Source organism: Nannospalax galili, unplaced genomic scaffold, assembly GCF_000622305.1.
Source record: "Nannospalax galili isolate Female #2095 unplaced genomic scaffold, S.galili_v1.0 scaffold591, whole genome shotgun sequence".
Classification (NCBI taxonomy): domain Eukaryota; kingdom Metazoa; phylum Chordata; class Mammalia; order Rodentia; family Spalacidae; genus Nannospalax; species Nannospalax galili.
The window spans coordinates 4,120,829-4,143,363 of NW_008330926.1; the positions used below are offsets into that span (position 1 = coordinate 4,120,829).

General features: G+C 46.7%; 1 protein-coding gene and 1 pseudogene across 3 annotated transcripts in view; one reads left to right on the forward strand and one right to left on the reverse strand.

Annotated features, from left to right (window-relative positions):
• Window positions 1–22,535, reverse strand: part of Il6r (interleukin 6 receptor) — a 58,160-nt gene that overhangs the window by 33,858 nt on the left and 1,767 nt on the right. The gene's annotated exons all lie outside the window — the stretch shown is intronic.
• LOC115067687 lies at window positions 8,967–9,478 on the forward strand (annotated as a pseudogene).

Below are 22,535 nucleotides of genomic sequence, written 5' to 3' on the forward strand. Positions count from 1 at the left end.
TGCTCTCTCTGTTTTTCTGCCTCTTTCGGAGTTGAACACATAGTCACCTGATGAAGACAACAGCTGGGTGTGTGCCATATCCAGTTCAGACACTTCCATCTGTACCCAAATGAGGTGAAATTTAGAAGACCCAGTGACTCTCCACATTACTCTATCAATGTTTTCACTTTCCCATTTTTCACTGGATAACTCAGTTGCAAGGATAAAATCTAATACAGACATCAAGTTCATGCATATATTTTGAACTTGTAGAAGCAAAGACAGAGGCAAACCTGCTGGTGGGTGGCTCTACTGCAGTGCTTGCAACAGCCCTCCATCAGCTGAAGAGTGAGTATCAGAATTCACAAGGCAGTTTAGGAGCACCAGTGCACAAGTCTGCATGAAAGTCCAAGTTAGGGGTCAAGAACCACGGACAGCGCATGCTTTCTATGGCATTTGTACAGGCCACTATCCACAGGATATTTTGGTCAACCACAGACCACAGACACAGTAAGGTTCCATACGATGATAATGGTTCTGAAAAGTTCCTGCTGCCACACCACAACTCCATATGCACATGTTTGCAGTGGTGCTGTTGTGGACAAACCTACTGAATTGTCAGTCATATAAAGATACAGACAAGGCCTGAGCTGTACCTGAGCGGTGGGGTTATATACATTTATCATTATTTTAGAATGTATTCCTAATTTTGTTTAGGTTTAAACTACACATGGTGACATGCATCTGTAATCCAAGCACTTGGGGGGATAGAGGCAGGGGGATCAGGAGTTCAAAGTCATGTTCTCCTACATATCCAATTCAAGGTCATCATGGACTATATGAGACTGTATCTAAAAAATAAACAGCAGGAGGGAGCTGATTCCCAAGCTCTGTCCTCTGACTTCCACATGTGTGTGCACACACATAATAATATTTTTTAATATTTTATTATTTTTATTTTATGTGTACGGGTGTATTGCCTGCATATATGTGAGTGCACCCATGTCTTGCAATGCCGCGGAGGTCAGAAGAGGGCTTCGGATTCCCCGGAACTGGAATTAGGGACGGTTCATAGCCACCATGTGGGTGCTGGGAATCGAACCCAGGTCCTCTGCAAGAGCAGTCAGTGCTCTTAACCACTGAGCCATCTCTCCAGCCCCTACACAATAAATTTTTTAAAAATAGAGCTGGGTGGCACATGCCTTTAATCCCAGCACTTGGGAGGCAGAGGCAAGCAGATCTCTGTGAGTTCAAGGCCAGCCTGGTCTACATAATGAGTTCTAGGCCAGCTAGGGCTATAGGGAGACCAACCCTGTCTCAAAAAGAAAAAAAAAATAGAGCTGGGGAAATGGCTCAACCAGTAAAGGGCTTGCTACACAAGCATGAGGCCCTGATTTAGTCCCCAGTCTCCATGTAACAGCACAGACCTATAACCCCAATGCTAGCTAGGTGCAGACAGGAGGACCCTGGAGCTTCTGGACAGCCAGTCTAGCTGAATTGGCCAGCTCCAAGTTCAGTGAAAGAACCCATCTCCAAAAATAAGACAAGCTGGGTGTGGTGGTGCACACCTTTAGTCCCAGCACTTGGGAGGCAAAGGCAGATGAATCTCTGTGAGAGTGAGGCTAGCCTGGTTTACACAGTGAGTTCCAGGTCAATTGGGGCTACAGGGAGACCGTGTCTAAAAATAAAAGAATAATAATAAAGATGGAGAAAGCCAGCAAGAAGGCTCAGCAGGCAAAGACAATTGCCCTTAAGCCTGAGAACCTGTTTGATCCCCAGAACCACATAGTGGAAGGAGAAAACCAACTCCCAAAAGTTGTCCTCTGACCCCCACACACATACCATGGAATATAGACACACCCACCCACCTCACCACTAAACAAATAGATGTAATTTTAAACACTGGGAAACAATAAGGTGGGGAGTGATTAAGAAATACACCCAGTATCAATCTCTGGCCTCCACATGCTTATGCACGCACACGCACACACACACACACACACACACACAATTTTTAAGTAAAATTAAAATGTAATGGTATACAATGTGTCACATTATGGTGGCAAGAGACACATCTACTAACCACATCTATTGATAGTATCAAGAGGCCATGTCAAGTGATTGACCTATAGCGTCTAGGTTTGTGTAACTACCATATCTGTACAAAAAAATCACCAGACAGCACATTTCTCGGAACGTGTCCCCATTATTAAGTGATGCATAACTTTATATACAGGTCACCACCCATTCATAACTACAAGATGGTAAGCTACTACTCGTCACACACCAGAGAACTCAATAGGTGTTTATTACATGTTGATCTGAGGTCAGACACCTCAGAGGCACCCACAGGGTCTCCACACCAGAAATTCCCAGGAGCACCAGGGATGGGTGATGCAGTGGCTCAGGTAGTCCCTCATGAGGGACTGGCCAAGGGACTGGCCAGGAAGGAGACGCCACAGCAAGAAAATGCATGTGCAGGGAAAGGGTGCTTGCTTTTGCTTCCGCCTTCGCCAATGCCAGGAACAGCGTCCCTCTGCTCACTTCCCTGTTCCTCTCCTTCTCAGTGGAAACCCTTGCATGTTCAGTGACCGGTCTGAACAATGCAGACTGTTAAGTTACTGCACTTACTAACAATGGCAAAAATAGTCAGGCAACTTGGAGAAACAGCAGCCAAAAAGACCTTCTTTTCTCCTCCACAAAGGCCGAGCTGCAGGGAGCAACAGTATGACCACTTCCTCTGCCAAGGAACTGGACTCATGGTTCTCTGGATCTTTAAAACTGACACACTGGGCTTTTTATTTTTTTATTTATTTTTTATTAAGAAATGATTAATTATAAAACATCCATTGGCAACTGTTGCCTGTCACAGGCCTGCTTCAAAATATATTTCTTCTGGGATTGTGAACACTGCTGTGTTAACTTTCCTCTTAGAAGCTCTATATGCCGAATGATCACAAGAAATTCTCACAGGAGGAGGGCCATGAGAAAACAGCCTAGTGCCAGTCCAAAAGGGCAGCCTGGCTCTTCCACCTCGCTCAAGGCCTCCTGACCCAGCTCTGAGTCAGTACCTGTGACTGGGGTGGTGGTAGGACAGCCTCAAAAGAAGCTCTTTGAAGGAGAGGAAGTGGTGCTCACAGATGCACCCTCCCTGGACCTCTGTCTGCCTAGCAAAGGACAGGAATAGGAGTGATTTCTTTCTCTCCCTTTTATCTCCAGCCAGTTTTATTTTGTGTTTTGTTTTCTGAAACAGGGTCTCACTGTATTACCCAGGCTGGCCTTGAACTCTTGGGCTCAAGTGATTCTCCTGCCTCAATCTCCCAAGTAGCTGGAACTATCGGTATGTCTCATACATTGGGCTTTTCTGACGTTTTTAAATGTTCTATAGATTTCTTGTATGTATGACTCTTATATACATGTTTCTTTTTTAAAATTTTTTTTATTTATTATTTTTATTTTATGTGTATGTGTGTATTGCCTGCATGTAGGTAAGTGCACCCGTGTCATGCAATGCCCACAGAGGACAGAAGAGGCTGTCAAATCCCCTGGAATTGGAGTGACGGACAGTTGTTAGCTGCTATGTGGATGCTGGGATTTGAACCCAAGTCTTCTGGAAGAACAACCAGTGTTCTTAACCACTGAGCCATCTCTCCAGCCCCATATGTGTTTCTTTAAATGAAGACACTACATAACAAGTCCGAGTTATTGCATTAGAAGAGAGGGCAGTAGGCCGGAAGATTGGCAATGGGTGGACTTTTGAAGACAAGCAGCTTTGCAGACACCTTCAGACCAGAGTTGGCCAGGACTCCATAACATAGGAGGAAGCACAGCGGAAAACCAGGTGAGTAGGTGATCCTGGCAGCACACCATTCTGCAGGATATGCCCTTGTGACCACAGCCTCCCTCCCAAACCTGGTAGACATGCACAGTGCCCTGGAGCTGGATATGGCAGCTGCTGCCTGGGGTGAATGAAATCTGGCAAGGACTACACATTTTAGCATCTGCCCTTGAGCAATTGCTTGTGGTGAGAGTCAGGCTACAAGCTTGTGCCTGTCCCATCCTTAAGAATTCAAAAAATTTTGTGCAACATGCAGTGCAAGACCAGAAGTCCTTAATTCAGGAGAGAGAACTGGCAGTTACTGAACATCTCTGTGCTGTGTTCTTCCCACCTCGTCCATGCTGCCTGAACATCTCTGTGCTGTGTTCTTCCCACCTCGTCCATGCTGCTGTCTTGTTTAGTCTCCACAGATTCCTGAGGCCTTAAGACTACCCGTAATTCTAGCTACCCTGAAATACAATGTTCCGGACACCTAGTGAGCTGAGAAGAAACATCCTAAAGGGCAAACAGAAATTTGAATATGGCTTGAGAAATCTGTAGGAGTTTGATAAGCAGAGCTGCGAGGAATGCAGCTCGTAAAAGGGAACAGTGTATTGATGGCATCCAAAAGTGAGAGTCCTGGGGACAGCTGGAGTCTGAAGTGTCCCTATACGGTAATGGGGATGGGGCTTCAGGGAACAAGGATGTGAGCACCCTCCAAAAGGATCAGTCAGTCTGGTTCTTCTGGCAAGGAGGCCCCAGCTAAGGCAAGAGCAAGCTGGTCACCTTCCTGCCTCCCATGCCACCCTCTAGGGCAGCAGCCACACTGCTTCCTGCTCCTGTTTCTCCTAGAGTTACTTTGAGAAAGAACCAACCCCCACCCAGCTCCTAGTGCTTTGCAAACCCTCAGAGAGGCAGGAGAGGAGGGTATCTGAAGATCCACGCAAAGGCACATCCCACACACAGAGGAAGGATACTCTTCATGGGACAGGCTCCTAATGGGACACTACAAGGAAGACAGAAGGACTTCAACTATGGACTAATATCAGCCTCTTCTAGTCCCCCAAAGTGCCTCCTTGTTCCTCAGATGCACTTGGCCACAGCTTAGTGGGGGCTGGCTGGGTGGGGTTGGCTTGCCATAGTGTCTTGCCTGGCTTTATTCTTTTTTAAGATAATATCTCACTATGCAGCCCTGGCTAACCTAGGACTCGCTATAGAGACTAGACTGGCCTCAACCTGGTGGCAGCCCTCCCACTTTAGCCTGTCAAGTGCTGAAATTATAGGCATATAGTTCCTGGCACTTTGTTCTTTTCTAGAAAGCACATCTGGGGCTGGAGAGATGGCTCAGTGGTTAAAAGCACTGGCTGTCCTTCCAGATGTCCTGGGTTCAGTTCTACATGATGGTTAACAACCATCTGTAACTCTGGTTCCTGGGATCCAATACCCTCTTCTGGCCTCCACAGGCATTACATGACATGGATGCACTTACACACATGCACAATACACTCATAAGCACAAAATAAAAACAATAAATAAAATATTTTTTAAAAAATAGAAAGCATGGGGCTGGAGAGATGGCTCAGCAGTTAAGAACACTGGTTATTCTTGCAGAAGACCTGGGTTCAAATCCCAGCACCCAATGGCAGCTAAGAACTGTCCGAAACACCAGTCCCAGGGGATCTGACAGCCTCTTCTGACCTCCACAAGCATTGTACAACATGGGTGCACTTACCTACATGCAAGTAATACACAAATACACATTTAAAAAAAATAATAGAAAGCACATCTGAGAGGTAGTGTCACAGAAGGAACCGCTCTGCCCGTCAGAAAACAGAGGGCTACTCCTGGCTTATAGTGACTTACGGCCCGCTTGCCTGCTCTGAGCAATGAGAATTCAGGTGGTCTGGAGGTCTGTGACAGTCCCTTCCTGAAGTCTAGCATCACATCACCTCTAAGTCATTACCTCTCAGAGGGCAGGATGCACCTCTGTGCACCTCAGGTGATGCCCAACATGCACATCATCTATGGATGATTATTGGAATAGTGATGACTTGGCGTGGGAAGCTGATAACCAAGTCATCCAGGGTCCTCAGACAAAGCTTCTCTCTCCTAGACAGCTCTCCCCAACTTCCTCACTTCCCATTCCCCAAGAGAAAAAGAATCCTGGTCCTAGAAAATCTGGGCCAGGAATCTCAGGACTCCTGCCTGTGTGGCCTACATTATCCAGCTCCCTGGGGACACCAGACGCCCCCCCCCATTGAGGATTTGGCAGTATATTTCTGGGAAGTGGGTCTCTCACCCATTAGCCAAAGAGCTTTGTGGTTGCTCTGTTTTTTTTCCCTCATCTTATAAACTAGTAAATGTCAATAGCCAGAGAAAAACATGCACACAAAGATCTGTTTCTCAACCCTCCCGCTGCTTACTGCTGCTCTTGCCAGCAAAAACAAGTTCAGCTTCCTGGCCCCATTTATGTAAGCAGTGAACCAGCTGCCGGCCTGCCACCAAGAACATAGACTTAATGTGTGCCTGCTAATCCCATCCTACTGCCCCACTTCAGAGTAGTAGGGGTTCAGCCGGTAGCCCAGGGCAGCCTCCAGCTTCTTGGGTTGCCAGGGCACAATACCAAAAAGCCTCTCTGGGCACTAAAGCCCTTGGTCCAAAAGGAGGTGGGTGTGGAAGGGTTGCCAGGAGACCATGAACACCTCAAGTCCAAGCAGAAACAAATGTAACCTTGGGTCCCATGGGGCTAGGCAGGTCCCCAGTATTCCCAGGCACCTCTCCCTGCATCCTCCACCTAACAGCTAGAACTAAATCTCCTAACTTCCGATGTCATGATAATCATAAGCCATTCTTATGAAGTGCTCCGCCACACTAGGTATTTTACCAAGTACTGTTGAAGTGCTGCCAGGGAGGGGGTGGCATCCTCATCTTCCCCATCCTGCCTCACACTGTAGAGGCAACAAGGACCAGAGAAGTCAAGGAACCAATTCAGGCATAGGCCTGTAACCCCAGCACTCAGGAAGCTGGGGCAGAAAGACTGTGAGTTTAAGGCCAACCTGGGCTACATAGTGAGGACCTATTTCAAAAGTAAAATAGGAGGAGGAGGGAGAGAAGGCAGAAGAGGAGGAGAAAGAGGAGGAGGAGGAAGAGGAGGATGAGGAGGAGGAAGAGGAAGAAGAGAAGCAGCAGGAGGAGGAAGATGAGGAGGAGAGGCAGGAAAAAGAGGAAGAAGAAGAAGAAGGAGGAGGAGGAGGAGGAGGAGGAGGAGGGGAGGAGGAAGAGGAGACCAGGGTAGATGGTTCCTGCACACATGCATAAACTCACAAAAATAAGTGATACAATAGCAACTGTTGTTTATTAAGCACATACTGTGTGCCACAGAGTGTGCTGGGTATGCTGGGCACCTGATTTGACTTAAGTAGGAGAGGCAGGAAGAAGAGGAAGAAGAAGAAGAGGAGGAGGAGGAGGATGAGGAAGAGGAGGAGGAGGAGGAAGGAGTGGTGGTTAAGGAATTCCTACAGCTAGTTAGTGGGGTGTGTGCACCAGGCCTGGGGGAGTCAAAGCCTCTCTCCCATCCAATCCCAAGGGCCTCTCTCTGACCCCAGTCCCTGGGCTGCCCACCATCCTCCATCTCTCCCCTCAATTTCCTGTCCCCTTCCAGCCCTCTTCACACTTGCATAGCTCCAGAGGCCTGGAGGACACCTGAGTTCTGAGGAAAACAGGTGAGGGGGTAGGGCCCACAGCTGGCCACATCTAGTGGGACCTCTGAGGGCGGGGGTCTCTCTGGAACCTGAATCACCCTTGAGCTTTCTCCCTCTGCCCTGTACTAACAATAGTTGTATGATGCCCCCCTCTTTGCCTCTGGCTCTCACACTCTCCCTAGTTGCCCCACACCAGGGCCTCTTCACTTCTCACTGACACCCCAAGACCAGCTCCTCAGGGGCTATAGGCCACAGCCAGGCAGTACCTCCAGGCTCTGTGTCATGCCCCTTACCCCTGTTCTAACTCAACTCCCAAACTCTTCTCAAATGGTTCCCGGCAGAACACCAGCCTCCCAGCCTACTAATGGGCTTGTACTTCTTGTACCTGCTTGTATTTGCCTTGTGTTTGGCGGAGTCAGTATTTACTTTGGCTGGGCCTTCCTCTCCATCCCATTGGAGAAAGGGCTGTGAGGGCTACTCCTGTCGACCCGTGGAGAGGTAACACTGAATGCTGAGTCAGAGACTCACGTGTAACAAGCTTCACAAGAGAAAGACATTCTGTCTTCTCCTGGTCACATCACAGAAAATAACGTGGCCACGGGCCAAGAAGGTCTGGGCAAGTATCTCTCCGAGATTGTGGACTAATTAGAGAAGTTGATATCTGAGATGGGTGAACAATACTGAGCCCCCACCCCCATCTGACCCGGATTAAGTGCTGAAGAGATTAGAGGCAGGAGGAGGCTCTAGCACTGACTCCCCCAAAGGCATTCTCAGGACTTTGGTTCAGAGACTCACTGGGGGGGGAGCGGTAACACGAAGCTGAAAGCCTGCGCTGAGGGATGAGACACCGGAAGACCTAAGGACCCTATGGAGATGCAGACTAGCTGCTCACTTCTATAGAGAGCCAGACCCAGAAACTGCATGGTGTAGCTAAAACTAGATCCCAGGCTCTGGGCTCAGTTCATGCTTACCACCTTCCATCTCTCCCCTCTCAATTTCCTGTCCCCTTCTGGCTTTCTTCACACCTTCCCAGCTTCACAGTAGCCTGGAGGACACCTGAGTTTTGAAGACAGGTAATGGCAGTGGACTTTCTCTCCATAGTGTGCCACATCTAGTGGGACCTTTGAAGGTCAGGGTCTCTCTGGAGCCTGAGAAGTCTTCAGCCTTCTAGGCAGTATAGGGGCCTGTCTTCCCATCTCTGACCATGGCTTTGGCGTCTAACCAGTAGCCTGGCCCATAGTCAGGGTTTTCATGTTTCCAGAAGATGGACAAAGAATGGTAAGAAGGAACTTGATGTGTCCCTTGGGCCCTCTCAAGGCGTGTCTACCCACCCCACCCTCTCGTAATGACCACACCCTCCCCTTTAAATAAAAAGAGGAAGTGAAGTTCAAGATCTAAAAAATCACAAAGGAGACCCAAGTGCTCTTGAAGGGGAGGGTTGCACATCCCCCCATTAATGCTGCACGGAGATGGCTCGGCACCTTCTGAAGAGCCTCTTGACATCAGTCATCTCTAGGAAGCTCCCTCAGGGCTGGTGGGCTCCCCTTATCTCGAGGGCCTTACACACCCCACTGGTCGCCACACAGTAACACCCAGCCTAGACAACACACACCACCCATCTGTTCAACAACTTTCAACATCCAGGATGGACTTTCAACAGTGGGACAGACATGATGGCTATGAATTTCTCTGCACAGTGGTGTGGCCCCTGAAAGATCCTGGGCCCAAGGTTAGAAAAGACAGTGGACAAGCAGAAGGGTAGTGATGGCCAAGCTGGATACTGCCCACCACACAACCTCATCATTAGTATGAGCTGTATCTACTGTGCTAGCCTTCAAGAATGGGGACAATTTGGGGCATCAAGAATGAAGACCAGCTGGAGGCCTTCCTGAAGAAGAATAGGCAAATTCACGGACCTCCACTGCCAGCCCATCCTGCCCCTTTCTTCTGTCTTGGCCCCTGTGGGCCCATGCTTTGGTGACAGGTCTTCAAACCTGGACTCCACCAGTGCTTTGGAGTAGGGTGTCCTGCAGAGGAGTGCTGCCCCCATGGTCAGAGATGTCATCTTCCTGCCCTCCTCCTTTTATCTGCTTCCTTAGAGCCTGACGCTCTTCCTCCTGGGATGGAAGGATGCAGGGAGCCCTACCAGCCTGCAACATGGCCATCCAGGCAGCAACAGCTCAGGGAGAGTAGGGAAGCATATCTAGGAGCCCCACTGACCTGAAACCCCTGCTGAGCGCATCTACCTCCTTCATTTTTCTCTCCTGCTGTTTTTTGAAAAGAAAAAGAAGGAAACAAAAGCCACCAAACACTGTTTTGGGGGTCTTTAATAAAGATATGGATTTTTAAAAGTCACAAGAAAAAGCCAGTGTGGGGGATTTGTAGGATGGGGATGGCTAAATCAGGAAAGTGCCTGCTGCCTTTAATCCCAGCACTTGGGAGGGAGGCAGAGGCAAGCGGATCTCTGTGAGTTCCAGGCCAGCTGGGGCTACAGGGAGACCTTGTCTCAAAAAGACAAAAAAAAAAAGAACCTTGAGTTTGGATCCCCCACGTAAAAATTCCACAAGTCCACAAGTAACATGTGTCTGTAACTCCAACACTTGGGTGGGTGGTAGGTTAGAAAGGCAGATCCTTGCCAGCCAGCCTAGCAGACTCCATGAGCAGTGGGAGTCTCCATTTCAAAAAATAAAGGTACACAGCAATCCAGGAAAGACATCCAACAGTCTACCTCTGGCTTTTTCACATGTACACATGTAAACACACACACTGGCAAGCATTTGTGCACAAACTTGCAGGAGGATTACAGTGAGTTCCAGACCAATCTGGATTACACTGTGAAACCATGTCTCCAAAAAAAAAAAAAGGTCACAAAAGAAGAAGAAAACAAAAAGCCACAAGCAGGAGCTTCCCCTTCCATCCAGGGGCTTCTGGGGCTGCTTCTGTTTGGTCCTTCCTCTGACATGGCTCCATGGGTATCTTGCATTTGTCAAGTTTCATGGAGCTGTTATATTTCTGCTGCCTGTGTTCTTCCAGGGGCCAGACACACTGCCATCACACAGCTGCATCTAGTTTGTAAGGACCTCCCCAATCTATGTCCCCAGCCTAAGTGTCCTGAGTTTGTATATGTGAACACATACACACACACACACACACACACACACACACACACACACACACTCACTCACAGGTTACACTCACCATTACCAGAAAGGATGCAGTTCACAATGGTGGTGTGTGACAATGTATCTGCTCTCTGTGGAATCTGGGGACAGCTGCCCTAGTCCAGTCTCCCTTATGAATGTGCCCCATCAGATCAGTTCTCTCTAAATGGGGCAGAACACGGTGGCACACACCTGTAACCCCAGCACTAGAACAAAAGAGGAGGATCCTGCAAATTCAAGGACAACCTGGTGAGTTCTTTTGAGTTTGTTTGTTTGTTTGTCTGTCTGTTTGTTTGTTTGTTTGAAGCAGGGTCCCAAGTACACAGCTGGCCTTGCTACTCCTGATCCTCCTGCCTCCATGCATGAACTTCAATCCCCAGCACCACATAAAACAGGATGTGGTAGCACATGCTTGTAATCCAGCACTGAGAGTAGACAGAAAAGTCTAAAGTTCAAGATCATCCTTGGCTACATATGGAGTTCCAGTTAGCCTGGGCTACATGAAACCCTGCCAGAGAGAGAGAGAGAGAAAGAAAGAGAGAAAGAGAGAGGGAGAGAGAGAGAGAGGGAGGGAGAGAGAGAAAGGGAGGTTGTTGTAGCTCAGGGTAGAGCACTTACCTAGCATTCACAAAGCTTAATCTAATCCCCAATTAGCAATAATCAATCATTCAATCAATTAAAATTAGTGTAGGAAAGGTGACTTATTCAGTAAACATAAAGGGGTGTCAGGTTACAATTGGAAAAAGTTAGGGCGAGACCTTATACCTCACTCCTTGATAAGTTCAGAATGGATTATATATTTAAAATTTATTTTAAATTTGTATTTATTACTATGGGGGTATGTCTCCCACAGCACATGTGTGGAGGGCAGAGGACAACTTTTGGAGTTGGTTCTCTCTTCCCATCTCTTTTTTTTAATCTTATTTATTTATTTATTATTTATTTATTTATTTTGGTCTTTTTTGACCAGCTGTCGCAGAACTCACTATGTAGACCAGGCTGGCCTTGAACTCACAGAGATCTACCTGCCTCTGCTGGGATTAAAGGCGTGCGCCACCATGCCCGGCCTTTTTTTATCTTTTTGAGATAGGATTTCCCTGTAGCCCCAGCTGACCTGAAACTCACTATGTAGATCAGGCTGGCCTTGAACTCACAGAGATCCTCCTGCCTCTGCCTCCTGAATGCTGGGACTAAAGGCATGCCCTACCTCACCTGGCATCTCCTCCCATCTTTATGTGGGCTCTGGGGATCAAACTCAGGTCACCAACTTGTCTCTCAAGCAGCTTTACCCACTGAGCCACCTTGACAGTCATAAATTCTTGATTTTCTTTTTAACTAAGTGCATGTAGAAAAGGGGGTATGTGCATGTGAGTGCAGATGCACAGGGCCCAGAAGAGGGCATCAGATCCCCTGGAGCTGGAGTTACAGGCATTTATGAGCCACCTGAGATAGGTGCTAGGAATTGAACTTGGGTCCTCTGCAAGAAGAGTAAGAAGAGAATACACTTTCAACCACTGAGTCATCTCTCTACCCACACACACCCTTATTTTTAAATATTATTTTGGTTTTAGAGATAGGGTCTCACATTGTACCCTAAGCTGGCTTTGAACTCCAACAATCCTCCTAGTTCCTAAGCACAACAATTACAGATGTGATTTTTTAAAAGTCCTTTTAGTTCCCAAGTGCTACAATTATAGATGTGATTTTTTTTTTTTTTTTTTTTTTTTTTTTTGGTCTTTTTGAGACAGGGTCTCCCTGTAGCCCCAGCTGTCCTGGAACTCACTATGTAGACCAGGCTGGCCTTGAACTTACAGAGATCAGCCTGCCTCTGCCTCCCAAGTGCTGGGACTACAGGTGTGTGCCACCACACCTGGCCTAGATGTGATTTTTTTAAAAATGTTTTAAACTCTTGAAAGTAGAGAGAAAAGGGAAATCTTTTAAAATGGTATCAGCATTAAGAAGAGCTCACTAAGCCAGACATGGTGGTGCACATCTTTAGTCCCAGCACTCAGGCCGGCCTGGTCTACATAATAAGTTCCAGGCCTGCTGGGGCTATAGAGAGACCCTGTGTCAAAAACACCAAAAAAGAAAAAAACCCAAAACTCATTAAGTATGACACAAAACCAGAGGCCATAAATTCAACTATAGCTTTAAGAAAAAAAAAATTCTGATATTGAATGGTGGTTGGCCCATTCCTGTAACCCTAGTGGAGGCTTAGATAGGAGGATTCTGAGTTTGTAGACAGCCTGAGCTACATAGCAAGACTTTGTTTCAAAACCAAAATAAAAAAAAAACAGAGAAAATGTTAATGTCAAAAACCAAACCTTCACTATCAAAAATAATAATAATAATAATAATAATAATAATAATAAAAGAAAAAAGATTAAAAAAAAAGGAAAAATATTTGCAATTCATATCAGAGAGGACTAAGTTCCTTAAAATACTAAGAGCTCCTGTAAGCAATATGAAAAAGATCAACAACCCAGTTTTTAAAAACATGAACAAATCAGGGGCTGGAGAGATGTCTCAGAGGTTAAGAGCACTGACTGTTCTGACAGAGGACCTGAATTCAGTTCCCAACACCCAGATGTCAGCTAACAGCCATCCGTAACTCCAGTTCTGGGGGATCCAATGCCCTCTTCTGACCTCTCAGGGCATTGCATGACACAGGTGCGCTTGCATACAGGTATAATACACACACACAAATTTTTTTTAAATATTTTATTTATTATTTTTATTTTATGTGTATGAGTATATTGCCTGCATATATGTGAGGGCACCCATGTCATACAATGCCTTGGAAGTCAGAAGAGAGCTTCGGAGTTCCCTGGAACTGGAGTTAAGGACGGTTCATAGCCACCATGTGGGTGCTGAGACTCGAACCCGGGTCCTCTCCAAGAGCAGTCAGTGCTCTTAACCGCTGAGCCATCTCTCCAGCCCCACAAAAAAAATATTTTTTTTAAAAAAGAACGATGAGTATAAACAGGCAGATTATGCAAACAAGTTATGTAAATGTCTGCCCAACATGGAAAAAGCCATCCAACCTCACTTAGTTCAATGCAAATTAACTCCACACAGACAGACACCTTGCTCTATGCACAGGCCACTTTAATAATACACTGCCAGAGGTGTGCAAACAGGCATGCTCAGATCTGCTGGAGTCTGAGTTGGTGCAACTTCTATTCTCTCTCAGAACTACGAATGACTTGGCATTTGACCCATCAGGTCCCTTAGGAGGACATTATCCTTCGGGTAAGCAGTACTTGTGCACAGGAGGGGTGGAGAAGTAATCCCCACCTAAAAATGATGAAAGGTTCATCAAAGGGGCACGGAGGCAGGTGGGGGGGGCATTGGGGGTATAGAGTTCAGTTGGTAGAATGCTTGCCTGGCATGGGCAAGGAAGGCCCTGTATCCCATCCCCAGAACATACCTCATCTCACCAATATGAGCCGGTGTGCAGCTGTAATCATCCTCCTCCTAACTGCTGCTTCTTTCCTGGTCCTGTGGCAAACCCTTCATACCATGCCTCCCCCTCCTATCAAAACAGCCTCCTAAGATCAGTGCCATCGACTGAGCACCCACTTTTGTTTATTATAGCCTCAGGAAGCATTATGATATTCATGCAGGTCTGAAATGACTTTCCCAAAGGTTCCCCAGCTGGTTAGGACATCAACGAGACAAACCTGTATGGTCCAACCCCCAAACTATTTTCTCTCAGCTGCATCTAATCTCCAAGATGGAGATTTTATGGTGAAACATGGTTGTGAAACATTTTCCTCACTAAAAGTGATGTGAATGGATATGGAGGGCGGTGAGGGGAGACCAAGGAGGGATGCTTCAACCTGCACCACCGTCAGTGGTGTTCTTCCGCTCTCTTTTGTTTTGTTTTGTATGGGGTTTTTTTGGGGGGTGGGAGGTTGGTTGGTTGGTTGGTTGGGTTTTTAATTTTTTTTTCTTTAATTTATTTTTCTTTTTCAGACAGAGTCTCACCGTGTAGCTCTGGCGGGTCTAGGATCCACTATGTAGATCAGGCTGGCCTCAAACTCAGACATCTGCCTGCCTCTGTCTCTCAAGTACTGGGACCAAAGACATATGCCAACACACACAGCTTCATTCTTCAATTATTTTTAATAATTATTGTATTTTATGTGTATGAATGTTATGCTACATGTATCTAAGTGTACCATATGCATGCAACACCCATGAAGGTCAGAAGAGGGCTTTGGATCCCTGGAATTGGAATTATTGATGGTTGTTAGCCACCATGTGGGTGCTGGGAACCAAACCTGGGTCCTCTGCAAAGAGCAGCCAGTGCTCTTAACCCCTGAGTCATGTCTCCAGCCCCCATTCTTCAATTCTTAAGAGAAGACACCGGGCACTTCCTGGGGCAGGAAGGTGGCCATCTTGGTCACATTAATCAATATAGTGTCCATGAGTCTCAAAGGAGGACATTGGGAAGAGAGGTGGCCTTGTTGACCCTGTGCTCTGGGAAGGGTAGAGGTTGTTGAGGACATACTTATAGTAAAAAGAGCAAGTTCAGGAGGCTAAGAAGTATCTGAGTCAGTAAAGTGCTTGCATGAAAACTTGAGCTCAGATGCCCCAACGTCTATGTAAAAAGCTGGGCATAGTAGTACATGTCTGTAACCCTAGTTCAGGGGCAAGGGTAAGGGAAAACAGGTGGATCCCAATTCTCAAAATTCCTGGCCAGCCAGTCTAGGCAATTAGTAAGTTCTGAATTCAATGAGAGACCTTGTCTCAAAAATAAAGTGGAGAGCTGGAGAAATGACTCAGCAGTTAAGAGCACTGGCTTTTCTTGCAGAGGACCCAGCACCCACATGGTGGCTAACAACCATCCTTAACTCCATTTCCAGGGGATCTAACACCTTTTTCTGACCTCTGTGGGCACTGCACACATGCAGTGCACTTATATACATGCAGGCAAAACACATACACATTTAAAAAAAAACACAAATAAAATAAGAAAAAAATAAAGTGAAATAAAATAGACGCCTGGTGTAGTGATACATACTTTAATCTCAGCACTCAGGAGGCAGAACAGGTGGATCTCTGTGATTTTGAGACTAGCTTGGTCTATATAGCAAGGTCCAGGCCAACTAGGGTTACACTGTGAGACCCTTTAGTCCCAGGACTCAGCAAGCAGAGGAGGCAGATCTCTATGAGAACGAGGCCAGGTCTGTCTACATAGCGAGTTCCAGGCCAGCTGGGGCTACAGGGAGACACTATCTCAAAAAGACAAAAAATAAAATAAAGAAAAATTATAAAGTGGAAAATAGAGGAAGATACCCAGTATCAACCTCTGGCCTCCCATGTATATCTGGTATATGACCTCCACATGTAGTTACACATATGTGCATGAGAACTTGCCTGCACACATGTAAAAACACACATACATATATTACATGCACATACTCCACACATACAAAAATAATAAGATAAAAATAAAAAGAGCAACCTCAAACCATGGTCTATCATGTACTTGCTGTGTTGGGCTAGACAGAGTCTCTCTGAGCCTATTTCTCTTCACTACTTAAAGAACACTGCTTTTCTAGTTTTTATTATTTTTTTATTTTATTTTATGTGTATGTATGTATTGCCTGCATGTAGGTAAGGGCACCCATGTCGTGCAATGCCCAAGGAGGTCAGAAGAGGCTGTCGGATCCCCTGGGACTGGAGTTATGGACAGTTGTTAGCTGCCATGTGGGTGCTAGGATTTGAACCTGGGTCTTAGTGTTCTTAACTGCTGAGCCATCTCTCCAGCCCCTGCTTTTCCAGTTCTTATCTCTGTAAGTAAGTTATTTGGTTTCTAAATCCTTTTCATCAACATGTAAAAGCATTCATATTTCAACCTTCTTTTTTTTTTTTTTTTTTTTGGTCTTTTTGAGACAGGGTCTCCCTGGTAGCCCCAGCTGACCTAGAACTCAGTATGTAGACCAGGCTGGCCTTGAACTCACAGAGATCTACCTGCCTCTGCTTCCTGAGTGCTGGGATTAAAGGCGTGCGCCACCAAGCCTGGCCTCAACCATCTTCTTAAAACTCTTCTTTGTTAACTGTATTTCAGCCAACAAATATGCTCTGAAATCTTCTCAAAAGAGCTTGCCTATACCTGTTTCTGCCAGTCTTTGCCTCCAGTCCTTCCATCAAAGCTCTAAAGGTCAATGTCATCAATAGCTTGCTTGTTAAATCCACTGGCAGACACTCTGACCCTCAAGGTTACTCCTGGGGTTGAGAGTATGGCCCAGGGGTAGGGCACCCGCCTAGCATGAATAAAGCCTGGTTGGATCCTCTGCACTGGGATGAGGATGGGAGACTGTTGTCTAAGAAGATTTATGTGTACCTGCAGTTAAAGAGATGACATATTGGGGCTGGAGAGATGGCTCAGCAGTTAAGAACATTGGCTGTTCTTGCAGAAGACCCGGATTTGAATCCCAGCACCCACATGGCAGCTAACAACTGTCCGTAACTCCAGTTCCAGGGGATCCAACAGCCTCTTCTGTCCTTCGCGGGCCTTTCATGACACGGGTGCACTTACCTACATGCAGGCAATACATGCATACACAGAAAATAAAAATAATAAATAAAATTTAAAAAAAAAAAAAGAGAGAGACGACATATCACTTCTGGTTCAGCTGGTATCCAAGGGACTGAATAGCTAAGGCCTTGTCGCCTCAGAGACACTCCTGAGCATCTCCAGGGCAGGGAATATCCATACTTTCCTACAGTCCTCTCTCCTCTGTCCTTCAGTAGTACAAATTACAGAGGAGGCAGGAATTTTCTGTCCAAGATGGAAGTGTAAAGAATCTCTGAATCTTTTCATAATACAAATATTCACTTGAGGAGACCCTCCCTAACGAATCAGTTCTGCATTGCATTCTGCACCTAACCTGCACACCCTGTACCCCGTCCCTCCCCTGCTGCACTTCCCTCCTCCACATTAGTCACTACCATACTGTATAATTTAATTTATATCCTGTTTCACCTTGCTAGAGGATGCTTCAGTAAGCCAGGGATTTCTGTCTGTTTTGTTCACTGTTATATCTTAGGTCTTAGAATAGTTCCTGCAGTACAATAGGAGATGATTGATAGCTAGATAGATGATAGATAGATAGATAGATAGATAGATAGATAGATAGATAGATAGATGATAGAGAGATGATAAATAGATAGATGATAGATAGATGATAGATGATAGATAGATAGATAGATAGATAGATAGATGATAGATAGATGATAGATAAAAGATTTGTAGTAAAAAAACAAATAAATGAATAAAATATTAATTACATTTTATTTATTTTATTTTATGTGCATGAGTGTTTTGCCTGCATATATGTGTGTGTGTGTGTGTGTGTGTGTGTGTGTGTGTGTGCACCACATGTATGTAATGCCTGAGGAGGCTGGCAGAGGGTGTCAGATCCCCTGGAACTGGAGTTACTGACTGTTAGCCACCATGTGGATGATAGGAGCCTGGGTCCTCTGTAAGAGCAGCCAGTGCTCTTAACTGCTGAGCCATCTCTCCAGGCCCTCAGAAAAAAAAATTATGTATATACATATATAATTTTTTTTTTTTGAGGCAGGGTCTCTCTGTAGCCCCAGCTGGCCTGAACTCAGAGATCCGCCTACCTCTGCCTCCCAAGTGCTGGGATTAAAGGAATGCAACACCACGCCCAGCCAGAATATATTTTAAGACTGAATTCTTACCTCACATATTTGAGCTCTGCACCAGAGACTTTTCTTGTTTTTGTTTTTTGAAAGAGTCTCTCTGTAACCTCAGCTGACCTGAACTCAGTATGTAGACTAAGCTAGCCTTAAACTCACAGAGATTCACCTGCTTCTGCCTCCCAAGCCTGGGATTAAAGGTGTACACCACCACATCTGGCCAGAGACTTTTCTTAACCCCCTGTTCAGTACATTACTTGGCCCATTTAATCCTCATAGCGTAGAGAATAATGAGTAAAAAGTCTGTACATATCCAAATAGACATATTTTCCCCCTCTGGGTACCTTCAGTATGAGTTGTTTAAATTCCTGGACCAGAATGTGTAGACATGTCTGTACTTTTATCTACTATCTAATTATCTATCTGCTCTTTTTTTTTTTCTAGATGAGGACACAAAGTCCCAGAGGTTGACTCACTTGCCTAAGGTTATATCAAGTCACATATGGTAGGGCAGTGTGACATCTGTCTGGTTCCAATGCCTCAGCTATTACTAGTACAGAATGAGTTCAAGTGGAGGAGAGAAGGTGGAGAGGCAGAAAGACAAGAGCCAGAAAGTTCTGGAAGACACTACATAGCACTCTAGCCCAGCACTGTCCAGCATACCTTCCCTTGATGGTGGGAAAGCTCTGTATTCTGAGCAGACTGGCACAGCATTACTAGCCACAGCTGGCCACTGAGCACTGAAAAATGACTTGTGTGATGAAGGAACTAAGGTTTGTTTTTGTTTTGTTTTTTGTTTTGTTTTATATATATTTCTTACTGTGTAAACCTAGGCTGATTTAGAATTTGCAATCCTCTTGCTTCAGCATCTGAAGTGCTGGGATTATAGGCCTTTACCACCAAGCCCAGCTTGAAGCCAGTTTTTTTTTAATTATATTTATTTGTGTGTGTGTGTGTGTGTATGTGTATGTATGCATGTGTGTGTCAAGAACATACATGGAGGTCAGAGAACAACCCTTGGGAGTCAGGTCTCTCCTTTCACTACTCGGGATCTTGGAGCGACAACTCAGGTCCTCTGGGTCATTAAACTTATCAGCAAGAAACTTCACTTGCTGATTCTTCTCACCCTCCCTTTTTTCTTTTTCTATTTATTTAAATTTGAATGCCCCCCCCCCGCCCCCAATGGCCACCGGCTGCTCTTTGAGACAGATTTGGCCCTATATTCAATTTGGTGACTGGGTCTGTGATACTCAAGCCTGCAGGGTCACGGGGAGGGCTTGCAGATGGAAGCGCATTGGTGTGGCCAGGAACATACAGGTTATTTTACATAGCCTTGCAAACACCCAGCTACCTTTGTCTACAATTTGCTGAGGGTCTAGATGAGGAAGTGGAGTTGGGGTCACAGTCCTTAATCTGAGATGCTTCTCTGTCTAGCTGCCCTCTGAGATGATTTGTCCTTGAGTTGGTACCCAGTGGTCAAGTCAGAGAGACTGAATTGTCTCTGTCCTTCTCGGGATTTGCATTCAGGCTCCTTTTAGGGTGGAGTCTGCAAGGCTGATCCCACACAGCCCCCAAGGGCTTTGCAGGGATGCCTTAAATACTTGCTGCAATGAATAAACAAGGGGCAGAGACCAAGTAGGGAGAGGCTTCTGGACATAGGGAGCCTGACAAGGGAGGGAGGGCCTTTATTCAGTTTCTTAATCACATCATTTAGGCAGATGTCCTCAGCCTTGGCAGTGTCCGAGAATCAAGAGCAGCAATTTGTTAAAAAAAAAAAAAAAAAAATTTAGAACTCACTGATCATGAATGAATATGGGGTGGAGGTCAAAAACCATCACTTTGCCAGGTATGGTGGCACATGCCTTTGATCCTAGCACTCACTCAGGAGGCAGAGGCAGAGGGATTTCTGTGTGTTTGAGGCCAGTCTTGTCTATACAGTGAGTTCCAGGCCAGCCAGGAGAGACCCTGTCTAAAAAAGAACTTGGAGAGATGGCTCAGCGGTTGAGAACACTGACTGTTCTTGCAGAGGACCCAGGTTCAAATCCCAGCACCCACATGGCAGCTAACAATTGTCCGTAACTCTAGTTCCAGGGGATCTGATGGACTCTTATGTTCTCCATGGGCATTGCACAACACGGGTGCACTTACCTACATACAGGCAATCCACTCATACACATTAAAAAAAAAAAAAAACTTTATCCCATCTACCCTACCCTAACCTAACCAAAATCTGATGCCAGACCCAGAACAACCCTTCAGAGAAACCCTGATCTGATGTAGTAGGGTGAGGCTAGGAACGAAGGTAGATTTCATGGGCACAATGAGATTGCCACAGGGAAAACTCTGAAGCTGCAGGAGGATTTAGACAAGTAGGTATCTATGCAGCTTTGTGTGTTTGTGGCCTTGCAGAGGAAAAGGGAACTGAGCTGCCCAGGCCTTACACACCACCAACACCTAGAATATTGCAGCTAGAGAAAGCCAAAATCCCAGCTGGTCTAGGACCCTCAGTGGCAAAGACACCTGAGGAGCCCTGCAGTTCCTGGATAAAGAGCAGGCACCCGCCAGGCCAGGGCAGGTCCGAAAAACCCCACCAGGGGGTTACCTCTGAGTCAGCTCCAGCTGCCTCTGTTATCCAGCCCTGGCTCCCCCTTCTCCAGAGCCAGACTTCAAAATCTTGCTCCATGCTTTCTGTTTGAAGCTTATTTCTTGATTCTCACTCCTCATTTGTGGCTGAGTGTGTGGGAGATGGACTTGGGACCGCCACTTCTCCATATTTTCCTTCTAAGCTGGGAGAGCTTTCACTTCCTCCCCAAACTCCCAGTTCTGCCTTCTGCAGGCTGTCCAGGTCATAAGACCCCCTTGGCTGGCCTTTCTGAACACTAGGGAGACAGAATGTGTTGTCCTCAAAATGCCTTACAACTAACTCCTTAGGAACAAAAACAAACCACTGGGGAGGTGCTCTGGGGTGTGGTGTGAGTAGTAACTGAGACAGGCCCCCCGGGCTTCCTCACTTCCAAAGTGGAGGAAGCCTCAACCCTGCCTGCCACCATGGGAAGCCAAGCAGGGTCCTCTACTTCCTTTCCCTCAGCAACTTCTGCTCCAGAATTCAGCCAGATGGGAGAGATGCTCAGCCTGCCCCAAATACCCTCTGATCTGCCTGATGGTCTAGTTTTCAATGCAGGCGGTTTAGGGAACTACTACGGTGGAACACCGAGCTATGGAAGGTCTGGGTCTCCAGCGACTGGCTCTGACAGCTTCCCATCCACCACAAGTGCCTCTGAACCTCAAGAGCCTCTCAAACTTCTATGTTGATCCAAAGGAAGATTCGCAGGAGGATCACAAGCTTGGGACCAACTGTGGCTATACAGCAAGATGAGGAAAGAGGAGAGAGAGAGAGAGAGAGAGAGAGAGAGAGAGAGAGAGAGAATGAGAATATGAATGTGTGTGGGCCCTGCAGTCCAGCTTGTGCCTTTTTGTCTTGCAGGCAGAGAGGTCTAGTAGCTGTTCTCCAGGGCAGTGTGGTTTCAGAAGCCATAGACCCAGCCATCGCCTCCACAGCCAGCTCCCCAGAAGTCTCCCCAATGCCCCTTGGTTTCCTCTATGTCCTCACAGACATCCTCAGACCCTAAAATAACCTGTAGAGAAGCTGTTGCCCAGTTCCTCCAGAAGAGACCAGGCCAGCAGCTGGGCTCAAAGCCAGACCCCACAGAAGCCTGGTCCGCAGAGTGTGGTGAAGAGGAGCACAGTGGCCCTACGCCACGTGAGGTCCACTCGCCTTGTATGGACCGGCTGCACTGCCAGGGGCCGAGCGGTCCCTCATCCCTTGTTGACAAGTTAAACTTCCAGGACTGGGGAGAGGAGTAGCACTCAGCTTGCCCCGGCTGAGCAGGCTGAAGCGAGCGTGTGTGGCGGGAGGATCCGTGACTCAGCGCCCATGATGTCAGACCCTTCGCAGTCAGGGCACTGTCATCTTCACGTACACCGGGTGGAATTGGGGAGAAGCAGGCGAAGTGCCCCAGCTAAAGCGGAGAGCGGCCCCCGCACGGAAGACGCCCCAGAAGGGACTTACAAACCCGCTGGGGTGCGACCTCTAGGCATCTATCTCCCTTGACAACAACCCGGGACTCATGGGAACCTTGGGAGCGAGCCCCAGAGCCGGGTTTCCGAAAGCACTGCCAGTCCGGTAAGACCTTAGGTGGC